We start from the raw sequence: 15370 nt of genomic DNA, 5'->3' as shown, positions 1-15370 counted from the left end.
CATATGCACGCATGCAGACATACACACACCCTATCTTGTAAATTCTTGCTTTTTACTTTCATTTCTAGGGCAACACTTAATAGAAGATGCAACATAATAGAAGCTGGAGCTGGGGAAGCCATGATATAGCCAAAGTCCCAGAAAGTCAATTACACTGGAGGAGAGGGTGACGATAACTAATGAGATTTGCATGGAAATAACTGATCTCCTGATAAAAAGGATCACACAGACTGTGCTGGCAGACAGTACTGAAGGGAAAGGTAAAGAAAGAGGATCAGAATACATCAGACATGGCTGCTGTAATAAGCATTTCTTTATTCCTTTGTTAGAGGCGGCCACACAGGAGACTGAACTGGTGGAGATCTGGCTGCATTCTTGCAAAAGCCATTCATTGAAAATTAATGACAGCTTAAGTTTTCAATTAAATTTTAATTTAACGTCTGTGACTGGTGCAAATCAGCATAGTTCCACTTGTGTCAGTGATTTATGTTAGCTGAGGATTTGGCCCGACATCTTGAGTGAAAGTCCTGCCAAAATATGCTGCAACAGAGATCCTCCGGCCAGATTCTTCTGTGTGTTTAAGCCCTGAAAGGTGTAGATAGGCGTGAAATCAATGCGAGTCAGGCAGTGCTGAAAACTCCATTAGGTGCCTGTCTGAATCTTCGCGTGTATAAAAACTGGCCTCAAGTAATACTCTGCTGTAAAGGAAAAAAATCCTGCAACTCCCAAATCCTCCTGTATTTCCCAGGCGGGATCTGTTCATGGCACTGCTCAGGTTCCAGATGAAGATCGCTGAAGTCTGAGGCTCTCTGCTCAAGACATCCCTTGAGTGGCTGCGGGAAGGTGACATCTTCAGCAGGGCACAAGCCTGTGACCACTGGTCTACATAAGATACACTGGGCTGTGCTGGTGCCTGACACAGCCATGGTTCCTGCAGCCAGCTCTGCCCATGCCCGGGCATCTGCCTGCACAGAGTCTGGGCAGGATCGGGCCCATGGCATGTGTTTTTTGGTCATGATCACTTGGGGGTCAGAGGCAGGGAAGGCAGATGGGGACTGTGGGGTTTCACCTCTCTCTGATGTTGCAAAATTGCAACATTTCAAAGCGTACCTAATCGATCACTGGCATTTCATTTTGCAGAGTCTTCTAGTTACAAAGGATTTAACTCGCTTTTCTGGAGCCCCACTCCTATTTCTGCATGTTTTACCTATATTGGCATTAGACTTTCAAAACCTCCAAGGCCACTGGGATAAAATCAGGAATCAGACTTTTTAATATTTGAAAAACACCTTCACCACTTTGGACACGGTATAAAGTAATTAGCCATTGAGAGATATTATATATAATTAATAAGCCATTACTGGTATATTTTAGGTAAATAATGCATTTTAATTAACACATTAATAGTAATTGTAGAGGAGCTGAATGACTGAGGTACTGGTGAGGGTGTAGGGCACTGTGCCCCCCCCAGGGCTTGGGCAGCACCAACTCTGCCTGGTGAGCGGCAGAGAAATCATCCCCGCAGGTGATTTGTGCTGGAGAGTATTTTGGTGTGCCCGTGGCCCCGAGCCCTCTCGTGACACCACCATGCACAGGGCACGGGGGCGCCCAGGTTTGGGGGCCTGGCTTCATGCTGCCGGGTTTGTGCCCAGCTCCCAGTGAGCACGTGCCGTGGGAGTGCGTGTGCAGTCCTGGAAACGCTGTGGGTTTGAATTGGGTGCTGCTGTTGTGGGGCATCTTCCAGTCGTCGTGTGAGCTAAATATAGCAGATAGAGCACTTAAGGTAACATTAGATATAAACAGCAATTCATAAATTGCAAGTGCACAGTGGATCTTTGTCTTTAAAGAAGTCCTAGTTTTAAACATGGTTTGTGTTGGTGCGAGGTTTTTTTCTGCTCTTTTCTTGCTAACAGGGAGGAATGGCCTCAAGGACATCTCTGTGGCCAGAGACAGCCATCACCTCACTGCTGAGCTGGCAGCTCCCACTCGCCGTCCTCACCTGGCGTGTTGCCTTTCACACCGGTGCCAAGTGCCACCCAGTGCCAGCAAGGGCCGGGCAGCAGAAACATGGGTTCCTTCTTAAAAAGCATCACTTTGCAGTGCTGGAGCATGGCTGGTCTGGGTCACGTTTTCTAAGAGCATCACCTTAGCATCACCTAGCACTGCCAGGCAGCTGGGTTAGATGATCCTTGTAGGTCTCTTCCAACTGAACTTTTCCATTACATTCCCTTGCAGCTGGGACAAACATACCTGTCATTTCACTTTGCTGGCCTTCAGAGTCTTTGTGCCCTGGCCAAAGGATGAGGGAAGCAAACCCCTGTGAGGCACACGTAGGGCTCTGTGGTAGAGGGAAGCAGGGGCAGCTGAAAGCTTCTTTCCTTCCCTGGCTGCCTGCCCCTGCACCGGTGCCTGGCTTTGAGCAATGCTTGGGCCAGGGCAGCAAATCTGCCCGGAAGCCAGATGGCTTGAGGCGCTCGGTGCCCCAGTCTGGGTTGCCTCATGGGAGCCACTAAAAACATGAAAACAACCTCCAAATCCTCACCAAGCCATTTTCTGGGTGGGCATGCAAGATGCTCACAGAGCAACACATTTGGTCAGCATCTGGCAGCAGCACATCCCGAGTGGTTGAAGGGACGAGAGTGGCTGTGCCACCACTACATCTGGCACAGCTGGAACACTGTGTGCACAGCAGCACAAACCAGGGAGGAGTAGCAGGCACTGAAATGACATGAATCCTCGATAAGAAGCGTGTCCCTGTGCCGCTTCTGTGGGCTCATGTCTCAGTAAGTCATTCATTTGCAGGAGGTGCTGAGCTCTCCCGTGGTGGAAATGAGACAGATTCCCCCAGGAGTGAAATCTCTGTGTCGGATCTCATCCCTGCTATGAGGAAAATGAAAACGAACTGGCTATAAATAACCCGGCACCTGCCAGGAATGTTGACAAGGCAGCCTGCTCTGCAGAAGGATGGCAAACAGCGGCAGGGGCTGCACTGTGCAGGACGGCTCTTGGCCCGGCTCCCTGGTGATGCTCCAGCTCTGGAGGCATTTGATTTCAGCTCCCAGCCTGGCCCTTGCAGCCTCTTCCAGGGAAACTCTCTCCTGGGGGTCCTTGCAGTGAAGCCCAGAGCATCAAGGAGCGATGTCCCTGCACATTTCTTACCGATAACTAACACCAAGGTGCCAGCAGAGTGTTTCTAGGGATGTGTGGTGCGGCACAGCCTGGTCGGGTTCAGAAATACGTACTAATCACCACAAAGACTGTAAAAAGCCAAGAAAATTTAAAAACCAAACCAAAGCAGATTAGTAAGTTTTCCTAGTGCTCCAGTTTTCCAGGCTTTCCTCTTGGTTGGAATGATATCACTAGCTGGGCTCCCCTTCTCTGCCATAAGTTAATCTGGTGTCACGGACATTGGTAAGGGGCTCTGACTAATGCCAAGGCATCCATCCTTTGCTGAAACGCAGCCTGTAGCAAGGCAGGTGAGAAACCCTGAACACTGCAAAGAGCTTCAGGGGCTGGAGAAGCAGGTGGGGTTCGGTGCGGGGAGAGGAGATGCTGGGGTCACAGAGGCTGGAGCCCTCACTCCGCAGAGTGGGTATTGACACCGTGCGCCAAAGCCCCGCCGTGACAGCAGGGCAGTTAGTGCCTTAACGCTGGCAGCAGCACCGTGGAGGAGGCTCATTGCTCCCTGGTGGGCTGGTGTGCTGGCCCAGTCCTGTGTGCTGGTCCAGTCCTGTGTGCTGGCCCAAAAGCGGAGCTGGTGTCTAAGCGCATTCCTCGTCCGGAACAGCGTCCCGCGTGTCTCCCCTCAGGGCAGCGTAGCTGCTCCGTGGCTGGCCGGGGTGGCTTCACAGCGATACCCTGTGTGTGGGTCACCTTTACCTGCTGCCTGCATCCCTGCTTGGAAACTCACCCGGTCCTCACCCTCCTCCGGCCACCAGCCCCAGCCACCATGGGGACACGGGGACAGCAGCGGACACCTTCCCGGTGGCTTCATTTGAGAGGAGGGGTTTGCAAGGAAGTTGTGAGGATTCAGTGGCTTCATTACATCCCGTTTAATAGATCTGTGGCAGGAAATTTAATAAGTTAGGAAGTTTTACACACTCTTTTTTATATTTAATGTAGTCATTTCTCAATATGCCGTTCTCAAGAGGTTCTTTTTTTCTCCTTGCTGTTGAAATCTAGCTGGATTAAATCATTATTCCTGATGTTCCACAAGTCCTGTTCTGAATATTTTTAGAAGAAAAAAGTGAGATTTCTGCTCTGGACTTTTTTGTTTATAAATTTTGCATAAATTTCCAATACAAAAGCAGCAGAAGACATTTAACTGTATCTTTTCAAGAACAGGAACAGCTTGTGATGTACAGAGCAAACCCATTGGGTTTAACAGGCTGAGAGGCTGGAAAAGAATGAAGCAATTAAGAGGAAGGAGGTTGTGGAAATGAGGGTCATTTACACTTTACAGAAAACCAGTGCAACATTTAGTTATCTCTTAAGCTGTAAGGGCTTGGCAAGTCCAAGGACAGAGAGGCAAAGGCTCTCTTGATGTGACCGCTTCCATTTTTTTCTGGGAATGATATTGAGGGTGATGACAGAAAACACTCGTGACTACAGCTTTAGCCCTCGAAGTTCATGGGTTTGTGCATTAGGCTGGAATAGTTGGTTACAACTCATTTGGTGATAGCCAGGGTGCACCAAACTTACATAGAGCAAAAGCTGAGGAGGTGTGAATCACAGCCTTCCCACACCCCGGCATATCAGCAGGGACAAATCTGACTCCCACCCATAGACTTGATAATATTAATTAAGCACCTTGAAGGAAAAGTCTGTGACGAGTCCCATTTGTCAGGCTCATTTGCACTGTTCGGAGAAAACATATTGCGAGTTCATTCTCAGTGATGCTCAGAAAACTTCAGACTGAATGGCAGTGACGGATGGGTTCACAGGATCAGGGCAGGCAGTGCCAGCTTCTTCCAACCACAATGAAAGAAATAAATTGGCATTTCCCCCCTACCCTCCCCGAACCATTTCCAGTGAACCATTCACAGCACTTGCAGCCACAGTCTGGTCCCCCTCGGAGTGGCACAGTTGGGTGGCTTCACTGTAACTAACCTCAGCGTGACCCAGCCTCCCGGCAGAGGGAGAGCTGCAAGGGGGAGAAACAGGCTGAGCCCCCCAGCTCTGCTAGGGAGGGTGGGCAGGCTGAGCCGCTGCAGCACGGGTGAGCAGAGCTCGGGCACCGAGACCCACAGCTGGAGCTGCACTGTCCGCAACAGCCGAGGCCTCGCACGGCAGGGCAGCAGCTCTCATTTCCCCATTGCAATCAAGTGCCTGGGGCTGCCCGTCCCCCCTTCTCACCTGTGCAAATTCCTGGCAGCAAAGGGAGCCCCGCGCTGGGCTGGCATTGCCCCTCGGTGGTGTCGGTGCAGCTGCCACCGAGCATGGCCACCGGTGGGCTGAGCTGCAGCCCTCCTGCTTGGGGTGCTGGCAGCAGCAAAGGCTCCTCTGTACGTCGGTCTCCTCCTCTTGGGGTTCTGCAAGTGGAAGCGGGCAGGGGGTGAGCACCAGGACGGTCCTCCATGCCCAACACAACCATTGTCCTTCCGGGGGGGGGACAGACCTGTGCCACTTCAGACACCTTGCATTCCCTTTTGTAGAGCCGGCCAAGAGGGATTGCTGTCAGGCCTGGGACAGCCCTTGCACACTTAGCCAAAGTACAGGAATATTTTAAAATCCTACCTCTTCTCCAGCCCCAGCTTCTCCTTTGGCCATTGAAACCAGTTGGCGGAGCAGGGAGGCTCCTCTCCCCCTTGGCCATGCTCAGCCTCCTTGAAGAAAGATATCTAAGGAAGGGTTAAATCAAGCACAACTAAATTTACTGGTCCTTTATTAACAAGTTTATCAAATTTAAATAATTAGTATTCTTATGTCACATGCCGTATAGAGGGACACCAAAGGGATCGCAGCCACTGAGCAGAGCCATATGGTCCTCTGATTAATAATGTCAAACAGAAGCAAGCAGAGCATTCAAGGGAAAAAAATACGCAGGTTGCAAAGGCAATGAGCTCTTCCATGCCTTAAGCAGTGTTCTCCCTACGTAAGGGAGCTGTAGCCGTACGGTGGGGTGGGACAGGCTCGGGTGCTGCGTGCCTCACAGGGGCTGTGATGGGCAGAGCCCTGCGGGGAGCCAGCATCTCCCCCGTGGGCAGCCTGTGCCCTCACCTGGTGCCTGGTCCGTGAAAAACGCGATGCCTGCTGAGTTCCCTCTGACTCACGTCCTCGGGCTTCAGTAATGAAAGTCGCAGCTGGGTCACTTCAGCTGAGGTGCAAAAATTTCAGCTGGAGCAGCCTATGCGTTGGGCAGCACTGGGTGCTGTCCTGGGTGGGAGGGACATGTGGTGGTGGCACTTGGACCTCCCTGCCACCACCGGGGAACCGCCTCTGCTCTGAGGCCAGGTCAGGTCTGAAAGTGCGTGGCGAGATGGGGATTCATGCAGACAGGGCCACTGTTTCATCGCTTCCTAAGTAAGGTCATCAGCAATTTATCTTTAGACATGATGAAGCAAATGGCGTGCGTGGGAGAGCACAAACGTCCCTCTCCTGCTAAAGGACAGAGATGTACATATGACTTACGGTCACAGACTGCAAAACTCTCGGCAGGGATTTTCTGGTTAGGGAGAAAGCCCCCTCTGTCCTCCACCTCTGTGCTGGGGGACGGACACTCCATGGACAGCTGGGCTTGGACCCACCGGTGGCATGTATAGGATTTACAAAGGTGGGTTTTCTAAGGGGCTTATAGCTTTTATTGTTCCCACATCTCTGAACAGGGTAGATGAGAAAGAAAAGTGATTTTCCATCTGTCTGCAAAGGACTGTTACATTCTCATTCACACATAAAGCGTATCTAGCAGAGAATGTTACAGACTCAATGACAATATTCTACAAATGTTAATATGGTTTTTAATTGGAAGAAATAATAGCTTACTGCTGCACGCTTGGCAGACCGCTCTCTGTAGCTACTTGATCCTACCCCCTTTCTAAGACAGAAGGGAAAATATTGCAATTCTGCATTGCAGCCAGGATTTATTTTAAGTAGTTGTGGTGCTCAGCTGACACAGATGGTAACCCTCTGGTTATCCTTGGGACAGCAGAGGCAGAGCCACCACCCCTGCACCGCGGGTCCTGCTGACTCCCTGCCGTGGTAGGGGGTATCCAGAGCCCTGGCACATCCCGGTCCTTTGGGGGGGCAGGACTTCGGAGCCCTCCTTTCAGCACAGACCCAAGCCTGTGTGCTGGGCTCTTTGGTGCAAGCCCTGGGGCACACCCCAGGGCAGGGGGATGCCTTGGGGCTGGTGCCACCCTTGGGTGCGATGTGTGCAGAAGGTGAAGCAGCAAACCTGGGTGCTCTGCAAGCTGCTGTGAGTGCCTTGGAGCAGCTCGGTCCTTCTCGCTGTATGACACAGCTCTGAGGTGGGGAGTTTCACTGTGCTGCTTTGCCTTGTGAAACAGGTGAACAAATAAACTCAAACTCAGCCAAATATAAATGCTAAACACTGGTGGCAGCAAACGACTTCCATTGCTTAAGTCAGCCCCGCGGGTCGGGCTGCACGGCCTCTCCGGGGCTTGGTCCATTGCCAAGTTCTGCTGAAGTTAATGAGGGCCTGTGCGCACAAGGATATCGGGAAAATAATCTGAATTAACATTTAAATGGATTAGTCAAATTGCATTAAATACCTTTGTAGACACTTTTGTTTAGAATTAAGGTGGACTAACTTGATTTTTTAGAACTTTTTTAAAACTTTAATTTAAAATTACTTTAATTCCAAGTAACACCATCTAAATGGAAGCTCAAAGAAATTTAGCCAAACTGCTTGAAATTTCCACCTTGACTATTCGGGTGAATCTCCCTGAGCACGCAGAGCAGATTCTGGGGGACCCCTCTGTTGCCTGTGTGGGGTGGGACCCCCCCTGCTGAGAGGCTGGGACACTTGGCAGCGTCCTCCCCATCTCATCCCAAGAAACCTCCCGGGAAGGGGCTGCTCTGATCAAGCCTCTGAGCCCCAGCCGCTGCTGCGGGATGGGGTTCCTGGCTCCCCCAGCTATCAGACCCTTGGCCAGCTCTCGGCTCACCTCCGGAGGGGCTGGCGGCTCACACAGGTGGCCAGGTCTGCTGGATGGTTTGCACCCAAGCTTCCCACCCATGCAGCTGGGCATTCGCGAGAAGAGTAAGGATGGGAGGTTCAAGAAAGTGAGCCAACAGCCCCCTTGTTGGGAAGCTCTTCTGGTGCCGACAGGCAGCATCTCTGCTGGCAGAGGAGGAGACTCTGGCTGCTGCCCACAGCTGCCGACATGGCTCTCCTGAGCTTTTCCACCTGCTTTAATTTGCCGCCGTGCACACATTTCTGCTGCTGCTTTCCTGCTGGCTCCCCGCTTGGCAAACCTAACCTCTGCCATGCTGCAGGGGCGCGGGCTTGCAGACCCTGCTCCTGTGCAGGATTCCTGGCTTAAGCTACGGCAGAGCCACCACTGGAGAACAGCATTCAATCAACGGTGAATCGATCCTGCCTGATCTTTGCACTCCAGCCACTCTGTTTACATCTTTCCCTGGGTTTTTCCTCCTTGTTTCTACCTTTGGCACATCTCTGGGGCATGGCTTTGCTTCCAGTGGAGCTGGGAGGGCAGACAGTGACTGCTGGTGCTTCCCCAGGATCCTCCGCCGGCCCCCAAGCCCCTTGCTGGCAGCAAGGCTGGGTGCTGAGCCTGCCAGGCTCCATGTTGAGAAAACGTCTGGTTTTCAGGAGCCCGACTCAGGGATTTAATCTCTTTCTTCATTTGTGTGGGAAACAGAAGCAAAGGGAGCAGGAGAAATCCCATCACAGCCGCCAAGGCACTTGGGGTAATTAGGGTAATGGCTGGTGTTGGCAAACTTCAGTTAATCTGTTTGCAGCCAACCCCCCGGCACCGCAGCTTTGCCCAAAATGTCTCTGTGTCCTTCTTACCGGTGGTGTCCGGGGCAAGGGATGGAGAAGGGCCGTGGAGACCATCCTTGGGAAAAGGCAAAACACTGAGGACACAGGGCTTGCTCTGTCCGGAGACCATCCTCAGCTACTTCCTCGCCCACCCACAACACCGTTCATCCTGGGGGAAGAGCGGGCAGGAGAAGTGTGGAAAAAGAGAATTCTGTATTAATTCAGGGCACAATCAGCATCAGGAAGCAGCTCGGCAGAGCCGCCCTCGCCCCCATCATCACCCCCAGCCCCGGCCCTCCCCCCTCGGCACAGACTGTGCCCCGTGGCCACCCGCCAGGGCGCCAGCGCGCAAAGCAGCACCACCGGGGGGGTCTTAGAGAAATACGGTGTTGGCTGGAAGCTGATGTCAGCTGATGTGATTTTCAAGGACGGAGGAAGATAATTCCTGCCCAGCTTCACTCGCTGCACAGAACGGAAAGGACAGCCGTGCAGCCCTACCCCTTTTTGGAAGAATTACAATGCAGCTAAAGTATTTTTAGTAAGACCTTAATTAAATAGTCAAAATATTTCAGGCTGATGTTCATCAGCAAGTAAATTCAGAATACAGGACAAGAAAAGCAGCTGTGCATTATTTTTCTGAGTAATTATTTTTGAATCTCTGTGGTACAGAGTGTGGGGGGAAAAAAAGTAAATTATACAGAAAACGCGTTCAAGAAGATTTTAGTGTTATTACAAACCTTCATTATAATGTATGATCAAGCATGTAAGTGAAAATCTTAGGACCCGTGGGTAACATATTGATTCTGGCCGACATTAAAATTTCTATTTGATGCTTAAGCAAAATCTAATCTGACTTCTGATTTTGCAAAATATTTTAGGGTAATTAGACATGTTTGTGCTTTATTGATTCTTAAAATGAACATAAGCACGTGGGGAATTGCTAACGCTCCGGATTAAAGAAAACGAGACTCCTTGCTTTGGGAGAGTTCCTGCAATTAAATCACCTTCTGCTAATATGGCCCTCATTATTCTGGATGGAAATGAACGCAGGAAAAGCTAAGGGAGTTTAAAATAATAATGATCATAAAAGCGAAGCTTTAGGGTTTAAATGAAAGTTTGGTTTCTTGTACTTCTGCTGATGGTTCCCACAGGCCTTTGGATAAATTTCTCATCTGGAGGAGAAAACCCCAAACAGCCCCAGAGCGTGGGGGGAGGCAGAGCAGCGGCTTCGCCAGCATCTCCCTGTTTGCCTGTGCCTTTAATCACTTTGCAGCATGGGGTGGCACCCCCAGACCCGCTGCCTACTGACACTGCACCTCCCCTTTGCCTTTTGCGATAAGCGAGAGGACGCCAGGATGCCGGGTGTGTGAGAGCATCGTGCCAGCACCGCTCAGGCAGCAGCCGCCGGGCTGCCCCCAGCAAACCCCACGCTGAAGGAATCGACCTGAAGGGACTGTCAGAAATCACCTCGGAGAGGTCAGCCCAGAGCAAGCACTGAGGGCAGGAGCGGCACCAAGAGCCCGATGCACCGAGCTGCCATCCTCACCCAGATTGTCGCCGTGCTGTGCTCACCGAGGGAGGAGACCACCCCACCAGAGACCAGCCAAGCCAACCCATCCTCGAGCTACAGGAGCATCTACCGCTCTGTTAATTTTTGCTGCCTTTTCCCCAAGCGTTTTGGAAGACAGGCCAGCATGCGAAGCTCAGGCAGAAATCGATGACAGCTCTGCAGAGCTGCCTCTCCCGAGGGAGGAGCAGAGACCTGTCTCACTGCATCCACGGCTCCGCAGCCCGCAGGCGGCATCTCTGCTGCACCGAATGTCACCGGCTTTCCCCTTCGCTGTTCCCATGCCGTGCTGAAGGAAAGCCAAGGGTCAGCAGGTCTGGGTCCTTAGTCACGCTGAGCTTGTCTGCACTACTGCTCACACGAGATCTCCAGGGCATTTGTGAAAGAAAACACCTTATTGGTTGTTTTATACACGATGATGCTTCAGACCTGGATTATCCTCACCCTGTAGCTGGAAAAAGCAGGTGCTGGGGAGCCTGGCAGGCTGTGGGGAGCAGCAGGGCTGAGCCAGGCGGATGGACGCTGAACCCGGGGTCAGGCCTGGAGTCAATGGACATTTCATTAAGGCTGGGAGAGGCTTGTCTCCAGTTTGCTTATTAATATGATTACAAATAATCTTTCATCTCGGAGACAGAGGACTGGTTATTACCCTGCCTGTGAGTCACAGCGCTGCATAGAGGTGATTTGTATTTTCTCCTCTTTAGCGAGCACATAGATATATACTTTAGCCAGTGCTGTGAACTCCAGATGAAACATTTTGGACAGAAAATCAATAGAAGGACATGTGTATTCCCACCCTGAGCTACAGCAGCACAGAGTGTGCCTCCATCTGCTTCCACGCTGCATTTATCCACCAGTCCTCACATCCCGTGGTGCTTCATCAGGTTTGCATCCAGCATAAAGTGAACTCGGAAAGCCACAGATTTTAAAGCCAGAAAGTGCCATTGCAGTCACCTAGTCTGGTCTCTCGCAGATCAGGCACAGGATGGCCTGGAATAACGTGTCCCGATTTAACTGACTGCCTCGGAAGGGTAAGTCTCGCCAGGGTCCAGGCTCCCTCATCCCAGGGGGTACAATGGCATTAAACTTGGTGCTTGGAAACCTGGTGTACCGAGGACTGTGCAGGGTGGTGGCATGTGGCTCTGCTGCAGGATGCAGGTGGGGCCGTGCGCTGTGGAAGCACCCACAGCCACTGTGGGCATCCTCATGCAGCAGCAGCAGCATCTCGTCGCTCTCCACTGAGCCCATGGGATGTGGCAGCTGGCCTCGAGGGCTGGAGGCTGCAGATCCAGCCCAGCCTCACTGAGGTGGCAGCCTGGACCTGGGAGCACAGAGGACAAGGCGCCCCTGGGAGCGAGACCCATATCCACTTTGCAAGGTACATGATGTAAGCACCGGGTGCCTGCAAGGGTGTGAAGCCTGCTCGAAATGCACAAAAGGACAGGAGTTCAACTGCTTTGAACAGATGGCTGAGTAACACTGGCTGCTGGAGCCTGCAGGTCCCCAGCAGGGCCTTGCTGTTATCATTTACTGCGCTTGCGATTTTTCATGGTGATGCAGAGACACGCACACACGTGAGCGTGCACACAGCACCCAGCCACACGCGACTGCAAGGGGCGGCTGTGCCCCCCCGTCGCCTGCCCCTTGCTGTCACTGCAGGTTAAATGAAGTAATAAATAAGCAATAAGCAGAGATAAGTGTCTGATTTATTGGGGAGCTCAAAGGAAAAGATGAGCAAAAGCAAGGTCACATCCACGGTTAAGCACATCCCTAACACAGCGCTCTCCTCTCTTCTCCTCCCCTTCTGCTCCCGCCAGGTCTGGGAAGCACCAAAACTGAATTTCTATCTGCACCTCTCGCTTCAGCTACCTTTGCCATTTCCAAACCAGCCCATTCGCTCCAAATCCAGGCAGTTTGTCTTAATGCACTGCCAGCACACCGCGCCACTGCGGGATGATGGCCGTGCGGCTCCTGGGCTCTCCTGTAGCGTGGCAACAAGTGCTAAGCAACACGGAGTTTGCAATCGGGAGTTGGGCCTGGCTTTTTTCTGGTGAGGGACCACTTACTCAGGAGCGAACCTCTATACAAGACACTGCCCCTCTGTGGGGCTGACAGCAGGACTACTCATCTGAACTTGCTTGAAGGGGATGCTCATTAGAAAAAAATATAGAAAAAAAATATATGTGTCCTCACTCTGACAGGCAACATGTCAATAAGGGAAACCCACTTTAACCCACGCTACGCTGACTGGGGTGCTTCATCAGGATTAGAGCTTGTGATTTTCACCTCACAGCTTCTCAAGGGAAGAGGCTGCTTGGCCAAAATGGGGTCCCCGCGCAGGGCAGTTCCTCTCCCTGCAGGTCCCCAACCAGCACCAGCACCGGGCTCCCAGGACCCGCTCGCAAGGGAGACGGCAGTGCCCACGCATCCCTCCTGCTCCCTGGGTGGGATCCCGGGATGCTGGGTCCTGTCAGGGTGGTCCCGGGTGGCAGCAGGGCCCCCGGCAGGTCCCCTGCCTGCTGCAGACCCATCGTACGGAGCCCTGAGCTGCACTTAATGTCAGGACATCACTGCAGAGCAAGGAAGAAGGAAAACTTCCATCTGGCAGGAAGGCAGCTGCCTTGCCTCCTGGCCAGGAAAATGTACATGGGAAAAAAGCAGTGCCTGAAAGTTATCTGGGAAGACAGACTGCTATCTCCTGTCTTTTTGCTCTCTGTCATTACCCGCAGCACTAAATAAAGCCAGGTGGCCCGAGATAGAGGGGTAAAAGCGATGCTTCCACATGACATACTGAATTTTCTGTCATTTGGTACTGAATAAGTCATGGCAGATTTAAAAGCAGTGCGATTGCTGAAAAAATAACCTTAATAAAGTGGGTATAAATAACTGTACAGCAGTATGTCTGTGTGTTGGGATTGTTTATGCAGGTAAAATTTAATAGCAGAGGTGTGACCACATTTATAACAGAGTAATCAGTATGTAATTTCACAAAACCAGTGTGTTTGCTCACAGGAGACAACCTTAATGTCTTTTAAGAAGAGTCATTAGATTTAAGTAATAGCCAGCACCCAAGTACTCGATCAGGCAGGTATAGAACAAATCAACTTTTATTGCCAGACAAAAGGTAGAAAACCCAATTCCTCGGAAGCTAATAAAAATTTTATAATTTTTTTTTTTTTTAGTCAAATAAGCATAGGCTTTATTACTTTGTAGACATCTTCATAAAACCTGGACCAAACCTAATCTAGACGAAAACAACAGCTGTGAGGCACAATGTATTTGACCAAGATGGATGCCTCAGAGGTATGATATTCATTAGCTCACTAATTCCAAATGGTAAACAAGGTTTAATTAATTTTGATTTCAAGCTACAATGTCCTGTTGGTCATACATCGGTGTGCGCCTGGGATGCGGCATTAATAACTGAACGTACAGCTGCTGTAGGTGTGAGTGTCTTCTGAATAATTTTGCATGTTCTGTGATGTTTCTGCTGGGAGAAGTTTCAGGGACAGAAGAGGGGCAGCACTAATCTCCTAATTTTGCTCTTTTGCAAGAGCATTGCTGGGTGTCAACAGCTAGCAATACAGCTTCAATGAGGATTTTCCCCGATTAATGACTATAGAGTATACTTGGATGTATGTAAGTAGAAACTAAATGCCTAATTCGCTAATTTTATGTCTAATGTGTGCATTCAGTGACAGGGGCTACATTTGCAATGTGAGATATTTGCATAAGCTGTACCGGTTCTCTGGTGTGTTGTCCTCAATAACTTCTATTGTTAATCTTTAAAACAGAGTTTAGAGGAAGCAGTTATCAATGCTTCATTGCAAAGCATCTTGACCTAAAGCCCCAGTAAAGCCCCAGTTTTAGAGAATGAACACATACTCAGCCAGCAAATTTACATATGCAAACACTCACTTCTGTAGCCATTTACACATCTGCGTGTTCAGCTTCCCAGTTTAATATCCAGCTGCACACACAAATTAGGCTGCTTTTGCATGTGCAGCTTGTTAAAAAAGTTAATCCTTTCTTAGTTTTGAGTTGACCCCTTGGTAAAAGCTACGCTCCTAGCAGTCGGTCCCAGCTCTGCAAACCTGCCTGCAGCCACCAGATCTTATTTTTCTACATTGATATTACTGTTTTCTGCATGGTGACTGCTATTCATTTGTGCTGGTGTAAGTGAAAAGGGATTAGGTGCTGCGGTCCATGAAGATATTGCACCTTATCTCCTTTTTAGAGTCGGAGCTCAGCTGACCACAGAGCCTCACCCCTTTGCTCCCTGCCTGTCTCACAGCAAGCGCGCATCCCATTTTGTCACTACTACGGTACATTCCTGGAGCCCCAGCAGCCTTGTTTAAGGGAAAGAAAATAACTGTTTAAATGGGATACCTCACCTCCAGCAAGGAATTGCTACAAACCTTCTGCTAAAACAGTATCTTGAATTACTCCCTGTCCTTCATTGCCAAAGATTCCCCAAGTGTTTCTTTTACAACCAAGTAAGAATTACCTTCATCCTCAAAATAAGATGGTTATTTCCATACTCTGACTGAGTGACATGCACGATAGCTCCAAAGACAGATAGATCCATGATAGATAGATCTCTGATAGACACAAAGTTCTTTCTCTGCATTTAAATGAGCCACACTGACTTCCATCAGGTTTTCTGTTCTCACAGGGAAAAAAGAACAGACACAGCCCGCGATGGCGTGATGTGCAAACTGCGATTGCTGCACCAACACTCCACGTTTGCCAGGGTCTTTCCAGTACCCACCATTTCCCTTCTCACAGCTGCCCAGGTGCTGCTCTCCGCAGGGTAGAGCCTGCAGTTTTGTTAGGTG

The 15370-nt window shown here is 50.5% G+C and overlaps 1 long non-coding RNA gene across 1 annotated transcript in view; it reads right to left on the bottom strand.

The window, feature by feature from the left end:
• Positions 1-337: 337 nt before the first annotated feature.
• LOC114014190 (uncharacterized) overlaps positions 338-15370 on the bottom strand; it is a 261955-nt gene continuing 246922 nt past the window's right edge. Inside the window, exons 4-7 of the long non-coding RNA XR_003557607.2 lie at positions 8996-9134; positions 5737-5840; positions 5356-5531; positions 338-4061 (exon numbers count right to left, since the gene is read on the bottom strand). This is a non-coding gene — a long non-coding RNA (uncharacterized LOC114014190). The remainder of the gene's footprint in view (positions 4062-5355; positions 5532-5736; positions 5841-8995; positions 9135-15370) is intronic.

Source organism: Falco peregrinus, chromosome 16 (assembly GCF_023634155.1).
Source record: "Falco peregrinus isolate bFalPer1 chromosome 16, bFalPer1.pri, whole genome shotgun sequence".
NCBI classification, from domain to species: domain Eukaryota; kingdom Metazoa; phylum Chordata; class Aves; order Falconiformes; family Falconidae; genus Falco; species Falco peregrinus.
Note: the sequence above shows the minus strand (reverse complement) of the source record. Positions and strands in the feature narration are given on the sequence as shown.